The following is an 18,123-nucleotide window of genomic DNA, read 5'->3' on the forward strand; positions in this document are numbered from 1 at the left end:
GTTATTAATTTAATTGGGTTCGCGTGCCAGTTGCAACTCCCTCCAACTAGGATTGCATTTCCGCTAATCTTGATCATAATGAAGAAGTGCTACTCTTTTCGAGGTTGTTGGGAGTAACAAAAAGAGTTTATTTCGTTTGTTTATTCACCAAGAAAGTAAATGTCGTTCTGAAATTTTGTATGTGATTTGGTTTCGCTTGCCAGTAGCAAAACTTTCTCCACTAAGGATGATAACTGCGCTTATCTCGAGCATGTATTGTTCTGCGAGGACAAGAATGAATCATCAAATGATTCTACCTCAAAAAAATATTTCAGGGCGACCAAACTGGTAGAATGGTTATTTCTAAAATGTCTTAAATGTTATAAAATAATATTCGCAGTTATAAACAAGCAAATTGTATTAAAGTATAGCGTAGTTCTACGTCACCAATGCGGTCGTGTCTTGGACACAACCTCCTATATATATTTTTTATTATTTTCTACTCATTGTTTCATAACTGTAGAACCGGATAGAAAACTATCACTCTTTTACAAAATTAAAATCTGTTACTCGTTCCGCGAATCCTGTCAGTATGAAGCAATTCTATCCAAGTTGAATTTCTTTTCCTCAGAGAAGATCAGCTGAAAAAGTGAACCCGATGGCTTCCGCAACTTTGAATAAATACACGCAGTCTTACGCGCAGTCTTGACCTTTTCTAAGCTTTACATTTCCTAAAATTTCAGCTAAAACTTCATCATTATAATATACAATCAGTATCAGATACCCTATTAGTATAATATTTTTCCACCAAATGTAGAAAATATATTATCCTTTTACATAGAATATATATTCGATATGGAAAAGTTGATTTACATTCATGAAGGGTGTACCGTTTAAATCCGCACAAACTCAAATTGCTCTAGCTTTTGATCCATTGGGTAAAATTGATCGAAATTTTGCGTAAACATAGTTTGATGTGTATTGTTTACACCCTGTGAGCTCATCAGGTGCGCAAAGGTTTTCAAAATTGCGACGAAAAAACAGTGCGTGCGCGAAAAAGTTTTTCATGAGTACTTCGCAAATAAGAATTTATCGCCACGTGTCATCGGAAAAAATGGGAATCGCGAATTCCACGGTGTCTGATGTCATAAAACTGTTCGACGAACATCTGATTGTTGATCGAAAGCGAATATCCGAAAAAGCAGTCGTCAGGTCAACGAGAACGTTCACAAATGCCTGGTTGGGGCCTTCAAACGAAAACCGAACGCCTCAGTTCGAGATGTGGCTAAAAAGTTGCATGTGAGCAAGACTTTCGTGCAGAATACCAAAAGTCTAGCTGAACTAAATACGTTCAAGGTTCAGAAGTCCTCAAACCGTAACGAGAAACAGCCTACAATCGAAAATCCCATCGTATCTAATCGCAATTCGGTGGAAATCGGATAAAAACTCGAATTTAGAGAAATTTTATTTTAATGGCTGGAAATCCCATGAAGCTAAATGACGTCAACATGAATTCACTGGGTAAAAAACTCTTTCCTGGACTCCACCCACCATATTTTTTTCTTGTCATTGCTCTACCCACACAATATACGAGTCTACATATAGCAGTAAATGAACACATGTGATCATTTTAATAACGTTAATTTACATTGAATATAGAAATATCTGCTCATAAAAAATTGATTTAAATACATTCGGGTAAATGTTGAATTCGGATAAATGTTGCATTAGGGTAACATCCGGGTAGCTGTCGCATTCGGGTATTTCTTACATTCGGGTAAATGGAATCCATGTGAATCTTCTGGCTTAGTGTCTTCTGTCTAAATGTTACTCAATCTTTTGGAATATGCCAAATCTCAAGCCATAGCGTAATTTCCATTTCTACCCGATTTATAGAGCGGTATTTTGCTTGGGTGTCCATGAGCATAGTGTATTTGTTCACTTGTATCAATTTTCTCTTTGAAGAAGTTGGAAGACAAAGATTGTATTGTGAATCTTGCATAACACATTTTAGGCAAATTCAAAAAAAAATTGGGGTTTGTTTCAATTTGAACGGTATAACAACCATTCTATTGATTTTGGGATTTGCAATATCATGTCTGCGACGAATAATAACGGAAACAAAATTGTAAATTTATGATAATCGTTCAATTGTTCATCCTCCCAGGTACAAGGTGGCACATCAGAGACACTGGTAGCTGAAATGAAGCAAAAACAAGATGCACCCAAAACTAATTTTATTTGAAATAGTTCACTCTATACCGTATTTGTATGACATGTATGTCGAGCTAGTGGGTTAGGACGTTCATAGAGATTTCTAGAACAATGTTAGTGTAATATTTTATCAAAATTAGATGAAAATCCCATAGTCTTAGATCAAGAATATATGACACGTGATTGGCGTTTGAAAATGCAATTTGTGGTTGAAAGAATCTGTCTAAAGTGTCATATTTCTATGTTAATTGGTTTGGCACCTAAATATCAAGCTTCTTTTCGATTCCATCAAATGGTTTGAAATTTTTCTATGCTTGGACTTTGGGTTCTGGACGATCATATGACTGCTAATATGCCGGCCAACTTCGATAACTTCTGTGATTCTAGTGCATTAATATATTAGGTTGGGGAAAAAGAAGTCCATTGTTTTCTCGGTAGATTGCTGTAGTGATCGATATCTCGTATAGTATCGATCAAACATTTTCAAATTTATGCTCGTTGTTAAGGTGACATTTCACACTAAAATAATGTTACTGTTGTTTGTTTGTTCCAATCAGTTGTGAGTTACAGAGTGTTAACAGTGGAGGTCAACAAAAATAAAATCCGGTACATCTTACAGCTTTGATTAGATAAAGATGAAAATTCAAGCCCGGTCGCTGATATTGCAAATGGTGTTGTTGCCGATACTGTAACAGCTAATTCCCACAATCCAATCGACGAAAAAACATCGACCTAACAACGACCGTAACGCTGTTACCTATTCACGATGACGACGATTAGATATCGACATCTGGATACGGCATTAGTTTGTATGAGGCAAACTATTCTCTATCATATTAGTCGGCCCGAATCAGTTTATATTTGCTAAAATTTGTATGAAATTTTTTTCTTGGCATAATTTTTTCTACTTAAAGTACGTTGTCATGACCCTAATTTGAATTATTTTCTATAGACGTTCAGATATTCTCAAAAAAAACTTGTCATTATAAAATAAAATTATCTCAAAACTTATTTTTTATGACGTTTTTTCACCACTTGCAGGCAATGGTGATTTTCACTTACATAGAGTACTAATTTGATTAAGGAAAAATCATGTTCATTCATAATTTTAATTTTAAAAGTGTATTCATTCCTTCTGCAAATCCATACTGTCATGCCTATTCCCCAATATCGTCAACGCGGATAGTTCGTTAGTCGAAAATACTGAATAATTAAACAAACCAAATGGCATCACTGGTGGTTCTTTTTTCCACTCCGCTAAACTGTCATCTCAAACAAAAACAAATGGATCATACAACTGGTGAGTATAAAATATATTTCGGCTTTTTAATTATTAATTATTTTATCTTGTCTTATCAGCTATGAATACATTCGACTCGTTTGCTTCCATCAATCGGTAAGTGAGAAAGATGATTTCTCCCATCACCACAGTGCGGATTTCCACTTCTATCACAGCAGCCAACAACATCCGTTTTCCTGCAGCAGTAACCTCCAATCCCTGTTGGCAATGCCGGGGGACAGCATTAACAGCAACAGCAGCAGAATTTGACCATGGTATGGTATTGCGAAGAACTTTCCCCATTAGAGGTTCCGTGCTTCGCGCACATTCAAAAATCCTCTTCAGACACGAAAACTCAACGACAAGGAGGTATTTATCAACTTGCTCAGCTGAATTACCACCCGGAGGAACCCGAATGCACTGATTCCGTTGTATAGTAGAATGAAAATAGGCAAGGTAAGAGAACGTAATCGCATGATATTTTAATGTTCGCATTTTTATCCGGATCATACAACTGGTGAGTAGGGAATTCATTTCTGCTTTTCACTTACTAATCATTTTATTTTGTTTCAGCTATGAATACATCCGACTCAATCAATCGGCGAATGAGAAAGATGATTTCCCTCATCACCACATTGCTTATTTCCACTTCTGTCACACCAGCCAAGAGCATCAGCTTTCCCGCAGCAGTATCCTTTAAGTCCAGGGTGCTATTCCGGGGAACAGCATCAACAGCAACAGCAGCAGGACCTGGCCATCGATAGTATTTCGAGCAATTTTCCCCATCGGAGATCCTGTGCTTCACGCACATTGAAGAATCCTCCTCAGCCACATATCTGTGTCATCAAGGGCAAGGAGGTATTCATCAATGTACTCAGTCGGATTTGAATCGTCAATCCAGACAACCCGGATGCACCGATTCCATTATATACCTTATTTTTATTATACATGGATTTTTATTATTTTTTTTCAATAAAATGATTAAAATCGATCAATGTATTTCCTTTTCATTTTCAATAACAAACCAATACAAACAAGCAGCAAGCAGTGCTGGAAGCAGCGCTGCAAGCAGGTCGACGCCTTGCATATGTTGGCGAAAAAGTGGCGTCAAGTTGTTCGATGAATGCATATGAAAGGTCGATAACTCGATTGCAAGGTGGCAGCATTTGAGGTCGATTGTTGACATTTCATCGACCCGATCTTGGCAGGCAAAACGGAATGTGGGCATGTTGGCGAAAAAGTGGCGTCATGTTGTTCGATGAATGCATATAAAAGGTCGATAACTCGATTGCAAGGTGGCAACATTTGAGGTCGATTGTTGACATTTCATCGACCCGATCTTGGCAGGCAAAACGGAATGTGGGTTACGTGCAATTTTGGTTTCGTCGATTCCGTTCAGGTATTTTTGACGCAGGACTACGTCTTTCATTTTTGTACCGAAGTGTAAGCAAGTTCAAAGTTTTGGAAACGAGAGAGTGACGCTTGGAGTGCAAGTTTTTAAACGTTACTCATTATTTGGCGGTTGAACGGAGTGGTATGAAAATAACTTCATTTGAAAGAGAAAGTGGCCAAGATTTATATGATTGTCACTTATTGATCAATAGCGTCAATAGCTGAAAAATTGCTTCGAAGCATACTATCGGAATCACTTGAAATATCGTTTCAGTTGCGATTGAAATGCGGTTGAGGCATGATGCATAATGTCGACGCCATCATCCCAATTTCTATTTTGCTTTCGCATGGAGTGTTCTTGTAATTTTTTTTGTCTGTACCTGCGCCCGAGCGGAGAAATATTCGCACACATTTGCGCATTTTACTAGGTGTTTGTGATGCAATCCATTAGCATTAGTTTCTATTCTGCTTTCGCGTGGAATGGTTATGAACAATCTCGTATATTATTCTCACGAAAGCAAAAAATATAAATATAATTATTTCAATATATTCATTCATTCATTCATTCATTGAGAATTGATTCATGCCCAATTCGAATAAATGATTACTGAGCCCGCGGTACTACGTCTAGCTTGCAGTTATATCACAGTTATAACCCACTTCTAGTTTTTATGTTAAAGATGCATCTCGCACAGGCAGACCCTTCGTCAGAAAAGTCGATAGAATCATAGAAATAATCGAAGCTGACCGGCATGTTAGTAGTCGTAACAACGCCCAGGAGCTAAAAATCGACCATGAAACAATTTTAAACTAAAAACGGAAAGCTGCCCTTAGAAAAATCCTCGGTCGAAAACTACTAAATACATTTGGTAATGCAAAATTAGTAGAATGTACAAATTTTTTGTACATATTGTCAACAAACCCGCATCCCTACCAGAGATTAGTATATTTTACTCGATAACATTAGTCATATCTTCTGACATGACAGAATTGTCATATCTGAAAATTGGTTAGAAAAGCGCGTATTAACCATTTTCATTGTTCCTATAAGGCAATACGGAGGTATAATAAGGATATAATTCTGATACGTGCTGTGGGGGCACTACGTCACTGCCAGCACTTTCATTTTTCGAAAATACGCACTTTCCTACAGGCCACACGTTACGATTGACATTTCCCTTTCTCGCAAGATATTGTCATAACAACAAAAATCATTTTTCGCACGACACGAATAAGATAGAGCTGAAGGAAAATTAAATTACATTTGTTGGAGGATATTCAGGATTTAATTATTTCGAAGACCAAAATGTAAGTTTGTTACAAATATCATTACTGTAATTTGTTAAAATAAATTTAAATTACAGCTTTTGAGCTACACCAATTAAAACGGTTTGCTGAAAAGGGGTCCGAAAATTGTACACCTGTCCCAACAATTCTCAAAAGATTTTGAGGTTAATCACCCACGATGCCCGAAACAAGTCGGTTCGATTGTCGCCGCTGCAGCTTGGCCAACAACATCGACGATATGGTGCAGTGCGAAGGGGCGTGTGGCGGATGGTTCCACTATGGGTGCGTCGGATTCGACGACGGGATGAAACCGGAGCAGTGGAAGTGTTCGGACTGTACCACCAATAATGTGGTTAATAACCCATCAGTGGTAAGCGGTTCAGCAGCGAGTTCTGCTTCAGCGGGAATTCTCCCAAGTGATTCAATGACGTCATCTGCGAACGTAAACCAGACAACGTCTCACGCGATCGGAAAACAAATGAGACTTAACCTCAACCTGCTGGAGGAACAGCATTCCATTCTGTTGAGAGAGATGGAGCTGGAACAACAAACGGAACTTCAGCGAAAGAAATTGGAGTTGGAAAAAGAAGCGTGGCGAGTTCGCAGCGAAATCATGAAGGCCAGTGGAGGCGATGGAGTTCCAAACGTGAGTGGGCCTCTCGCGGACTGGACAAATCGTTTGGCTCATGTCATGGGTCGGCCAAATCCTGCAACAGTTTCCAGAAACACAATTGGAACCTTTGTAAGTGCCCCGCCGCTCATCCCTTCCGCCACGTATAGCCAGGGAATAGGATTATCATCGATGGTAGGCGCTTTTCCCCAAACAATCGCACCTACCAACGTGAACACCGCGACGATGGGTGCACAGTCGACCACAGGAGGCACTCCGTACCCGTATTCCATGGGACTGACGTCGGGATACATGCGCGATTTCCTAATTGGAGGTGGAAGAAACCAACCAGGATCGTCGACGCCGATTACGTCATCGATGCCAGCACCTTGGCTGGGCCCAGCGACGAGTTACACCATCCCTACGCAGTCATTACCACCCACCATCAGCTCGGTGGGGCAGTTTGGTCAGTATATGTGGCCATGGACTAACGCAGCCGTAAGTCAGTACAGCCAATTACCATATTATTGTACACAAACGTCAGTAGGACTAGTGCCAGGTCATGTTCCACAGTATCCATCAGCTAGTGTAGGGATAGGCTACTCAAATATAAATGAACTAAATGCGAACAACATTCACCCACCTCACTCCTTTCCTCAATGTATCCCTAATCATCCTCAAATACCTACTGTCAGTCAATCGGTGCCTGTAGTGAATCGAGTAGAGCTAAATGTGCCGACATCTCGTCAGCTGGCTGCTCGGCACGTTATGCCGAAAGATCTTCCTATGTTTGGTGGAAACCCCGAAGAGTGGCCGATATTTTATAGTGCGTTCCAGACGTCGACAGAAGCGTGCGGCTACAGTGAAGTGGAGAACCTCGGCCGACTCCAACGCTGCCTAAAGGGCAGTGCATTGGAAGCAGTACGAAGCCGTCTTTTACTCCCCTCTGCAGTTCCGCAGGTAATGCAGACGTTGCAGCTATTGTACGGGCGTCCGGAGCAGATCATCAACGCTCTTCTCACAAAAGTACGGGAAGTTCCTCCACCGAAAGCAGAAAATTTACGGACACTAGTTACGTTCGGACTGGCAGTGCAGAACTTCTGCGAGCATTTAGTTGCAGCGGGTCAAGTGACTCACCTCTCAAATCCGGTACTTCTTCAGGAGTTGGTCGACAAGCTTCCGGCTCACTTGAAGCTGGACTGGTCCTTGTACAAACGGCAGTTCCTGGTGGCGGATTTGCGTGCATTTGGTGCGTTCATGGCGAATTTGGTTTCTGCAGCGGCTGACGTGACCTTGACGCTGGACGTTGGTGGATCGAAAGCAGGAAGAACAGAGAAGGCGAAAGGATTCATCAAGGCTCATTCAAATGCATCAGCAGCAAAGGAGTCGGTGAATGCGCAGCAACAGCAGTCAAAGGAAGGAGGTTTTTCGGTGCGATGTTTAGTCTGCGGTGAGCCGAATCACAAAGTGAAGGAGTGCGAGCAGTTCAAGAAGATGAGTGGAGAGAACAAATGGAAAGCTGTTCAAACGCACCAGCTGTGTCGCGTGTGCCTCGGCAAGCATGGTAGGAAACCATGCCGTTCCCAGGTACGCTGTGAAATTCAGGGGTGTAGAATTCGTCACCACCCACTTCTGCACAGTGGCTCGAAATTTTCGACACACTCGGTTGGTTCGTCGTCCGGTCGCAGTGGCGCAGAGTTTTCTTCGAGTGAAGTCGAAGGGGTAAACGCTCATCGTGACGGTCAGGGTACGACGCTATTTCGCATTTTGCCGGTGACGATATTCGCGAATGGAAGAAGCGTGGACACGTATGCCTTAATTGATGAAGGGTCATCTGTCACGCTGGTAGAACAATGGATAGCAGGTGCACTCAATGTTAAGGGTGTTAAGAAGCGGCTTTGCTTATCGTGGACTGGCAATGTCACCCGAGATGAGGAGAATTCGTATCAAATTACGATCGAGGTTGCAGGAAGTGATTCAGATCGTCGGCATACACTTGAAGATGTGCGCACTGTAAATACATTGGCGCTTCCGACGCAGTCTCTGCGATACAATGAGTTAGCTGAGCGGTATCAACATCTCCAAAAGCTTCCGGTGAAGGACTACGACGGCGTAACACCGGGAATTCTCATCGGAGCTGGGCATACACCACTCACTGCCACCAAACAACTGCGCGAGGATCGGGGCGAGCCTATCGCCGCAAAAACCAGACTTGGATGGGCAGTATACGGATCGCTCCAGGACGGGAAGCAGAGTCGCTCGTATAACCTACATATTTGCGAGTGTACTACAAACGATAGGCTGCATGATTTAGTCAGGCAGTACTTCACCGTAGAGAACGTTGGTGTATCAGCAGATTGTGGACCAGAATCGGACGAAGAGAAACGAGCCAGGTCAATTCTTCAAGCGACGACCAGAAGAGTTGGAACCAGCTTTGAAACGGGACTGTTGTGGCGGCATGACTATGTAGAGTTCCCCGACAGTTATCTGATGGCGGTTCGTAGGCTACAGTGTTTCGAGAGGCGGTTGAAGTCGAACCCAATAATCAACGAGAGTGTTCGACGTCAAATCATTGAGTATCAGCAAAAGGGGTACATCCATGAAGCGAGCAACGAGGAGCTGACATCCACGGACCCGCGCAGGGTTTGGTATTTACCAGTAAGCGTAGTTCAGAATCCAAAGAAACCGAGTAAAATTCGGTTGGTGTGGGATGCCGCAGCCAAGATTGACGGGATCTCATTGAACAGCATGTTGCTGAAAGGCCCAGACCTGGTAGTACCATTACCGACTGTATTATACGGTTTTCGGGAACGACGTGTGGCGCTTGGTGGCGACCTGCAAGAGATGTTCCATCAGGTGAAGATACGCGCTGAGGATCGTCACGCTCAGCGTTTTCTTTGGCGAGACGACCCGACGCAACAGCCCAGGATCTTTATCATGGATGTTGCGACATTTGGTTCAACAAGCTCGCCGTGCTCGGCGCAGTTCATCAAAAACCTGAACGCACAGGAATATGCTGATGAATACCCGAGAGCTGCTGAGGCTATCCTACGTCGACATTACGTGGATGATTACCTTGACAGCTTCGACAGCGAAGAGGAAGCCTGTCGGGTAGCTGAAGAAGTGAAGCTGGTTCACAAAAAAGGCGGTTTCAACATTAGGAACTGGCTGTCTAATTCTTCGGAAGTTCTGCGACGGGTCGGAGTAACGGATGGTTGCCGGGCGAAATCTGTCAACGCAAATAAGACAAATTCAGTGGAAAGGGTTTTAGGGATGCTATGGATGTCCGAACTTGATATTTTTGTGTACGCAAACGGACTGAATCTTTCGGAAGTTGTTCCGACGAAAAGAGGTATTCTACGGTGTGTAATGAGCCAGTACGATCCACTTGGCCTGCTTTCGCACTTTCTTATCCACGGCCGAGTCATTATTCAAGACATTTGGCGAACGAAGGCAGGCTGGGACGACACTGTCAACGAGGAGATCCTTCAGCGATGGCAGAGGTGGATCAAACTGTTCGAGGAATTGAAGAAGGTCAGCATCTCCCGAGCCTATTTTCCGGGTGTAAGATCGGAAGAAATTGAGGATCTGCAAGTTCACGTTTTCGTCGACGCCAGTGAGACCGCTTACGCTTGCGTTGCTTACTTTCGTGCTTGGATCCACGGCGAGTATCGCACTGCGCTGGTAGGGGCGAAGTCGAAAGTTTCGCCACTGAAATCTCTTTCGGTGCCAAGATTGGAGCTCCAAGCCGCCATCATCGGATGCAGATTAATGAAGACCCTTTGCTCCAGCCACAGTTTGCCGATAAAACGTAGAGTTTTCTGGACCGACTCGAAGACGGTTCTAGCGTGGATCAATTCCGATCATCGCCGCTATCGTCAGTTCGTTGCGTGTAGAATTGGCGAGATCCTCACAAAATCAAACACTGATGAATGGATGTGGATCCCCACAAAACAGAACGTGGCAGACGAAGCTACGAAATGGGGAAAAGGGCCATCCCTAGATCCTGAAAGTCGCTGGTTCGTCAGACCGCAGTTCCTGAGAGGACCTGAAGTGTCTTGGCCACGTCAACCCATAGCCGAGGAAACTCCAGAAGAGCTTAAGCCTTTGCCGTGCATGGTACAGAACACCAAGCGACAAGATGGGCTGATTGACTGGTGTCGATTTTCTAAGTTCGAGAGAGTATGGCGCGCCATCGCATTCATCTACCGTTTTGTAGAGAATTTTCGTCTCAATCAACGAGGACAGCCGTCAAAAAATGGGCATCTCACAGCAGACGAACTGAATCAAGCGCAAAATGCTCTTTGGCGTCTTGTTCAGCAGCAAGCGTTCCCGGAGGAAGTCAGGTTATTCAAGAAGATCGCCGAAGGAGAACGATCAGTGAAACTGCAGAAAACCAGTCGAATTTTCATGCTTTCTCCTTTTATGGATGATCATGGTGTAGTCCGGATGGATTCCCGTCTAAGAGGTGCGCACTTCGTTCCGTTTGACGCACAATTCCCGGTTGTTTTACCGAAGAGCCATTTGCTGACGAACCTTCTTCTAGATTGGTATCACCGAACTTATCTTCACGCGAACAACGAAACGGTGGTGAACGAAGTACGGCAACGCTTCCACGTACCTTCTCTCAGAATCCAGCTTCGTAAGGTGGCGGGTTCCTGTACGTACTGCAAGGTGAAGAAGGCGAAACCATCTGCTCCACGTATGGCACCGCTTCCAGATGCGAGGCTGAGTCCATTCGTGCGTCCATTCTCTTACGCCGGACTGGACTACTTCGGACCATTGCAGGTCAAGGTCGGACGATCGTTGGTGAAAAGATGGGTGGCGCTATTCACGTGCCTCACCATCCGAGCCGTGCACCTGGAGATAGTGCACTCATTGTCGACGAACTCCTGCAAGATGGCGATACGACGGTTTCTGGTGCGTCATGGATCTCCGTTGGAAATTTGGAGTGATAACGGTACAAATTTTCAAGGAGCCAGCCGAGAACTGAAGAAGCATTTGGAGCAGATTGACCAGCAGTTGTCCGCAGTGTTTACGAACACCAACACCAAGTGGATCTTCAATCCACCGGCTGCACCACATATGGGTGGATCGTGGGAGCGACTGGTTCGGTCAATTAAAACCGCTTTCGCCGGGCTGTCGACCACGAGAAATCCAGACGATGAAACTCTACTCACGCTACTGATTGAAGCCGAAGGAGTTGTCAACTCGCGACCGCTCACATTCGTTCCACTGGAGAATGAGGCACAGGAGGCACTCACTCCCAACCACTTCCTCTTACTCAGTTCCCAAGGCGTAACCCAACCACCCGAGCCTTTGACGGAGCGCCCTGAAGCCATGAGAAGCAACTGGAAGCTAATGAAGAGCATGGTAGATGAATTTTGGCACCGTTGGGTAAAGGAGTACCTCCCCACCATTGCCTGCCGCCCGAAGTGGACGGATGAGTCCAAGGAGTTGAAGGAGGGAGATCTGGCGTTAATCGTGGATGAGTCCTGTCGAAATGGTTGGCTGCGAGGACGTGTAGTATCCGTGGTACACGGGCGTGACGGAAGAGTACGCCAGGCGTTCGTCAAGACTCAGAGGGGAGTACTGCGAAGACCTGCTACGAAAATAGCCGTGCTGAATATCCAGGACAACGCATCGTGAGTAACGCTGGACGACGGGATCTGCTGACCAGCATTACGGGTCGAGGGATGTGGGGGCACTACGTCACTGCCAGCACTTCATTTTCGAAAATACGCAATTTCCTACAGGCCACACGTTACGATTGACATTTCCCTTTCTCGCAAGATATTGTCATAACAACAAAAATCATTTTTCGCACGACACGAATAAGATAGAGCTGAAGGAAAATTAAATTACATTTGTTGGAGGATATTCAGGATTTAATTATTTCGAAGACCAAAATGTAAGTTTGTTACAAATATCATTACTGTAATTTGTTAAAATAAATTTAAATTACAGCTTTTGAGCTACACCAATTAAAACGGTTTGCTGAAAAGGGGTACGAAAATTGTCCCAACAATCGGCCTGTCCCAACAAATATCGGCTACATTTTCGGCGAGAAAATGTAGTCGATATTGGGCTTCCGAATCATTGTTCTGCTTGACATATGTGTTTATTAGTACGGTCGAAAATGACTATAGATTGGTAGTATTTACCAAAAAATTCGTTATATTTACTAATTATTTCTCTCAGTGTGGGTCCACAAAGAAGCTCGATGTTTGGGTGCCATATCAACTAACACCAATAACACGGTGGACCTAAAAAAATCTGCGAACTTGGCCAAACGGAATGAAATCGACCCATTTCTTGAATGGATAGTAACTGGGAGTGAGGTACGGGTCACGTATGTATGAAAACGTTCGTGGTCAAAAGCAGCGATTGTGTCACATTTACCCGAAAGACATTCACCCGAATTTCATTCAATTCCAATTGCAATGTAATAAATACCCGAATGCGACAAGTAACCAAATGGAACATCTCCCCGAATGAACATTTGTCCAAATGCGACATTTACCCGAAAGTAACATTTACCATTCGGGTACTATTTATAGCTTTATTTTATTAGAAGGTATTTTTGTATTTAATCCTGATTAGCGTTATCAAAATGATCACATTAATACAATAACTGGTATCCAAAAACACGTATATTTCGTAATTAGAGCAAAAACGAAAGAGAGTGACGTTGCATATAGCAGTTTTGAAAGTTATGAAAAAGGTATGAAGTTTCACTTTTATATTAATTTTTCATTTTGTATGATTGATGGACTTTAACGTCCCCCGTACACGTAGAAGAAAGTTGTCAATTTCAAACAATTATCATAAAATTCATAAAATGAAATATTGAAATCTGTTAAAAAAAACAAAAAAAAGACAGATGCGTTGGAATCTGTAATTATTGAATTAGGAAGTTCTTCTTTTTTCTTTTTTGGGCACTAATGTTCTCAGTGGAATTTTTGACTTCTCAACGTAGTATTACTTGCGTCATTGCGTACTTGGTTGAGATTACTATGCCGAATAACATGCCTTGAATGTATCCTGGAGAGGCAAGCTCTAAAATACGCGTTACCACAGTGCAAGTCGAAAGAAATTTCTTTGGCGAAAAATCCTCCGGCTAGAACGGGAATCGAACCTGAACCCCCGACATGATAATGTGTACACTAATCACTCAGGCACCGGAGCACCTAAATCAAGAAATTAACGTTTGTTAAATACAATTCAAATATTCAGAACGAAAAAAAAATAACGCGAAAGAACAGCTCATGTTCAACATGGAAGTATGGTATAGATTATTATTTTTTTGTACCGTCATCCGAGGGAAAATTGATCACCGGGGTGAAATTTGATCAAACGTATTAATGATAACAAACTTGAATTTTTAAAGTTATTATTTAATTAAATTTGAGAACTTTGCAATATGCAATATTAGTACCATAATCATCTATATGTTCTTTTCGTCAGTGGTACTCAACGAATTGCTCATTAAACTACATTAAACAAATTTCTTTTTTTCTGAACAGCATTTTCGCTTCGAGCTGCAAGGTAATTTTTTGAATTGAAATGAATGATGTATCTCAAAGCTTAAATCAACCGGGCAAACGTTACGCACCAGGGAAAAGTAAACCGGCCGTCACTCGCTAACGCTCGGTCGGATCTAAATAAAAGATCGTCTCTTATGTTTCAAACTAACCGGGCAATCGGTGGAACACAAGTTTGCTTGCGAGAGGCCCTCGCTTCCAACGGTGGGTCGGCTGCCGACTCGTTTTGCGTCTCCTCGACGGCTTTCGGCCACCTCACTTTCTTATGCTCGTTAGATGCCACCATTGACCTCATAATATTCATTACGACCAAATAACTTCATAATAATTGTTCAGTTCCACGCCAACCGAACTGAAGCGAGAACATCTCGCGGCGTGCAGAATTTGCACACGACACCACAAACCACGAGTACCTCTCCCACAGCGCAACTATGAGCCAGCCATCACTAAAACACGCTGTGCTAGATGGCATAAAAATGAACGCCTATCGCGGCACGGCATTCAGTTTCGCGTGAGCAGTGGTGCAGTGCACATCGGAGCCAGCAGCAAGAAGAAGACCAACATCATCAGCAGCAGTAGCTAGTTGGTTATTGCTAGCCAAGCTAGTCCAGTTCAACTGCGTCGTTCGCTTCATGAGGCGAAGCCAACCCAAGAAGTCCGGTCCAGATGCCCTCCTGGGAAGGAACAAAGCGATTCCTGCTCCCACCCGGCTCGGTTCCCGCTGGGAACGTGAGCACCCTTATCGATCGGAGCAATTACAGTCCACTACAGCCCCCACAATAATAATTACCTTGCAGTGGCGTTTTCTCGCATTGCAAAATTTCCTGATAAGAAAATGGGGTCAAGAGAAGATTGTAATAGTAATCGATTTTCAACCAGAGGTTTTCGTCAATAAGAACCAAGACTTCTATGAGAGAGGCATTATGAGGCTACCATTCTAAAGGTAATTATTATACAACAAAACGGTTCATATTCGTTCCTAATCAGACAATCCGAAACACTTGAAATTAAAAAAAAAATATGAATTTCTTTTTCCCCAACCTAATATGATAGATAGAATATAGAAAATTAAGGGACTGAGGAGTTTGAAAATTCACAACAATTGATATAATAAATTGACCGCTATGTAGGCCGGTGGTCAGATTGATCCTTCGAAAGTACTTTTTATGATCAGCAAGGTGAACTTTGGGGAACTGATGCGAATAACTGTATAAACTTTTGACGTAGGATTACGTCTTTCTTAATTTCTTAATTTAATCAATACACACAAAAGATAGCTCTGCGCAGCGGCGATATCGTACCCAATGAGGAACATCCGAGGTGGAATTATTACCAATTAAAGAAACACAATTGATCACTAAGCCAACGACAGTCCTACGTCAACCCTGCGGTTATATAATAGTAGGATTACGTTTTTCGGGAACATATTGGGGTGAAAATTGAAAATCGAAAATTTAGCACATCGTGAAAATTGTCCAACTTCAAACGCTTATTGCTCAGTAATTTTATGATGGATTGATGAAATTTTTGCGTCAATCGATTTCGGCACCCCATAACAATTTTTTATATTGAAGAAAATAATATATGTCATGAAACTAACTATCGAACAATTGAAAAATCTCAACCGCTATCCTAACGAAAATACCCACTTCTGATTGGTGGACATTGACGACACATGCGGCGGGTCCCTAACAGAGACACTAAAACCAGGCAGCTTGGGGGAAATCGGCATTGCAAATACATGAAAGTAGGGGAACTTTTGTTGCTACCAAAATGTATTTCCTAACAGAGACATCAAAACTAAGTTGCCTGGGGGCAATCGGCATTGCAAATACATGAAAGAAGGAAGGACTTTTGTTCCTACCAAAATGTATTTATCAGCAGAGAAATCAAAAAGCGAAAAAAAAATCCAAGAGAATCGAAAAATAAAACAGCGGAAACCGAAGAAGAAAGAAAATTAAATTATGGTAAAAAGGGCTACAGAAGATGAGATAAAGTCGAAGAGAAGCAAGTAAAAGATCAAATGAAAGAAAATCCAAAAATAAGTAAACATATTCAGGATACAACTACTCACATATCAGCCCAACAAAATTGTGTTTTGACGGTGTGTAAGTTCAATGTTTCGAAAACGAAAGCGTTACGCCGAAGAACGAGATTTTGAGCATTAATAACTCCTAAACTATAACTCCATTTTATTCGAAAGATAAAATGTCTTCGCGTTATATGTTTGTTACTTTTTGATCCAAAAACTTGTTTCAATAGCCCTTAAATTGCTTTCAAAACAGACAATTGAAATCACAGCAATCGGTATATAAACGAGTGCCGTTCGGAAATCCACTCAGTTATGATTGCGCAACGATTGAGGTACGATCGCTAGAATGGATGAATGTTTCCCCAACACAGACTTCAAAATCATGGAGCCTGTGGAAATCGGCATAGCAAATCAGATGCAAGCAGCGGAAAATTTTTCACTAACAAAGACTTCAAAACCACGAAGCCTACGGAAAATCGACACTGCAAAATAGATGCAATCTGCGGGTACTTTTGTACTCGCTTGCATTTTTGAAAACCGGAATGTGTTCTCCCAATACAGATTTCGAAACCAAAAAGTTGGGAAAATCGGTATTGCTGATACATTCAAGTCGGCAATACTTTTATACCCCAAGCATTTTTACACTCCGGAATACGTTTTGCTATCACGGTCTAGAAAAGCGGGTTCAAATGCAACGCTTTGGCTCGATTTTTCAAGACTGCATTGGAAGATATCCCTTCATGTCGTCAGCTCGCTGAAGTTCTACGCATATCTTGAATCACTGAAAATTGCACAACGAGAATGATTTGCTAGTCCCAAGCGTCATTCTGTGTGTTCTTTGTGCAATTTGATTGGTTCAGGTCAATCACGGAGAGCAACTACGAATTGTACAGTCTACCCCAGCTCAAGTTCAAGCTAATGTTTCTGGTGAACCTTTGCTGTCTCGACTTAGTATCACTTGCGTCATTTTTATTAGTACTGTAAGTTACATCTAATTCGACATCTAGCTAATTAGACAGACCTGTAATGCGACAAGTTTAATTGGACATTTTTGTGAACATACTATGTAAATGAAAAACACTTTGTTTTGCAGATGGTGAAAAAATCTCATACGAAAATTGTGACTGAAGATAATTTTAATGATGAAACAGATAGTAGTTTGGCTGGATACTCGATACCGCATATCCGACAAGCTTTGAGGTCGGATGGCCGAATATTCAATTATTTATTTGCGAATACGAAACTGGGAGAAACTGAACGTGTGCATGAAGCAAATAGAGAATTTCATTTTAGGGAGCGATCAACACATTTTTACATAAAAATAATATATGAAAACAATACGGAAGAAAGTCTCATTCAAAGATAACATTTCAGGTATAAGAAAGACGAAACGTTTGCAACGTGAAACGTCGTATTGAATAGAATTCACAAAATGTGTAAGAGCGCATTGTGAGCGAGGCTTGACAATTTCGAAACTAAAAGATGAAAATGACTTTCCTTTCTCTTCAGCCAATTTCAACTTCGATTGTGTGTATTCACTACGCATACCGAAACATCGATTCTTCAATTTCGTTTTCATTCTGCTGTCGTTTTCTTTGAATTTGAAATCAGATGCTTTCAATTGACGATTGAAACTCCCCTATTCATGGTCATGTGTCACTTTCAATTGCTATATGTCACATTCAAATGTACATGTGAAAGGTAGATCACTGCTTTCAATTGAAGGTTTCATTCGATTTCATTTCTCCAAACTTAATATTCCCGGTCTTTCAAAAAAGTGGAATTT

At 42.1% G+C, this 18,123-nt stretch overlaps 1 protein-coding gene and 1 long non-coding RNA gene across 3 annotated transcripts in view; one reads left to right on the forward strand and one right to left on the reverse strand.

Annotated features, from left to right (window-relative positions):
* The window catches only part of LOC129779793 (uncharacterized), a 375,110-nt gene that overhangs the window by 85,898 nt on the left and 271,089 nt on the right, over positions 1–18,123 (reverse strand). The window lies entirely within an intron of this gene.
* On the forward strand, positions 3,332–4,463 carry LOC129779798 (uncharacterized). Its single transcript, XR_008743771.1, has 3 exons — positions 3,332–3,493; positions 3,553–3,989; positions 4,046–4,463. It is a non-coding gene; the product is annotated as an uncharacterized LOC129779798 (long non-coding RNA).

The sequence above is a fragment of the Toxorhynchites rutilus genome, chromosome 3 (genome assembly GCF_029784135.1).
Source record: "Toxorhynchites rutilus septentrionalis strain SRP chromosome 3, ASM2978413v1, whole genome shotgun sequence".
NCBI classification, from domain to species: Eukaryota; Metazoa; Arthropoda; class Insecta; order Diptera; family Culicidae; genus Toxorhynchites; species Toxorhynchites rutilus.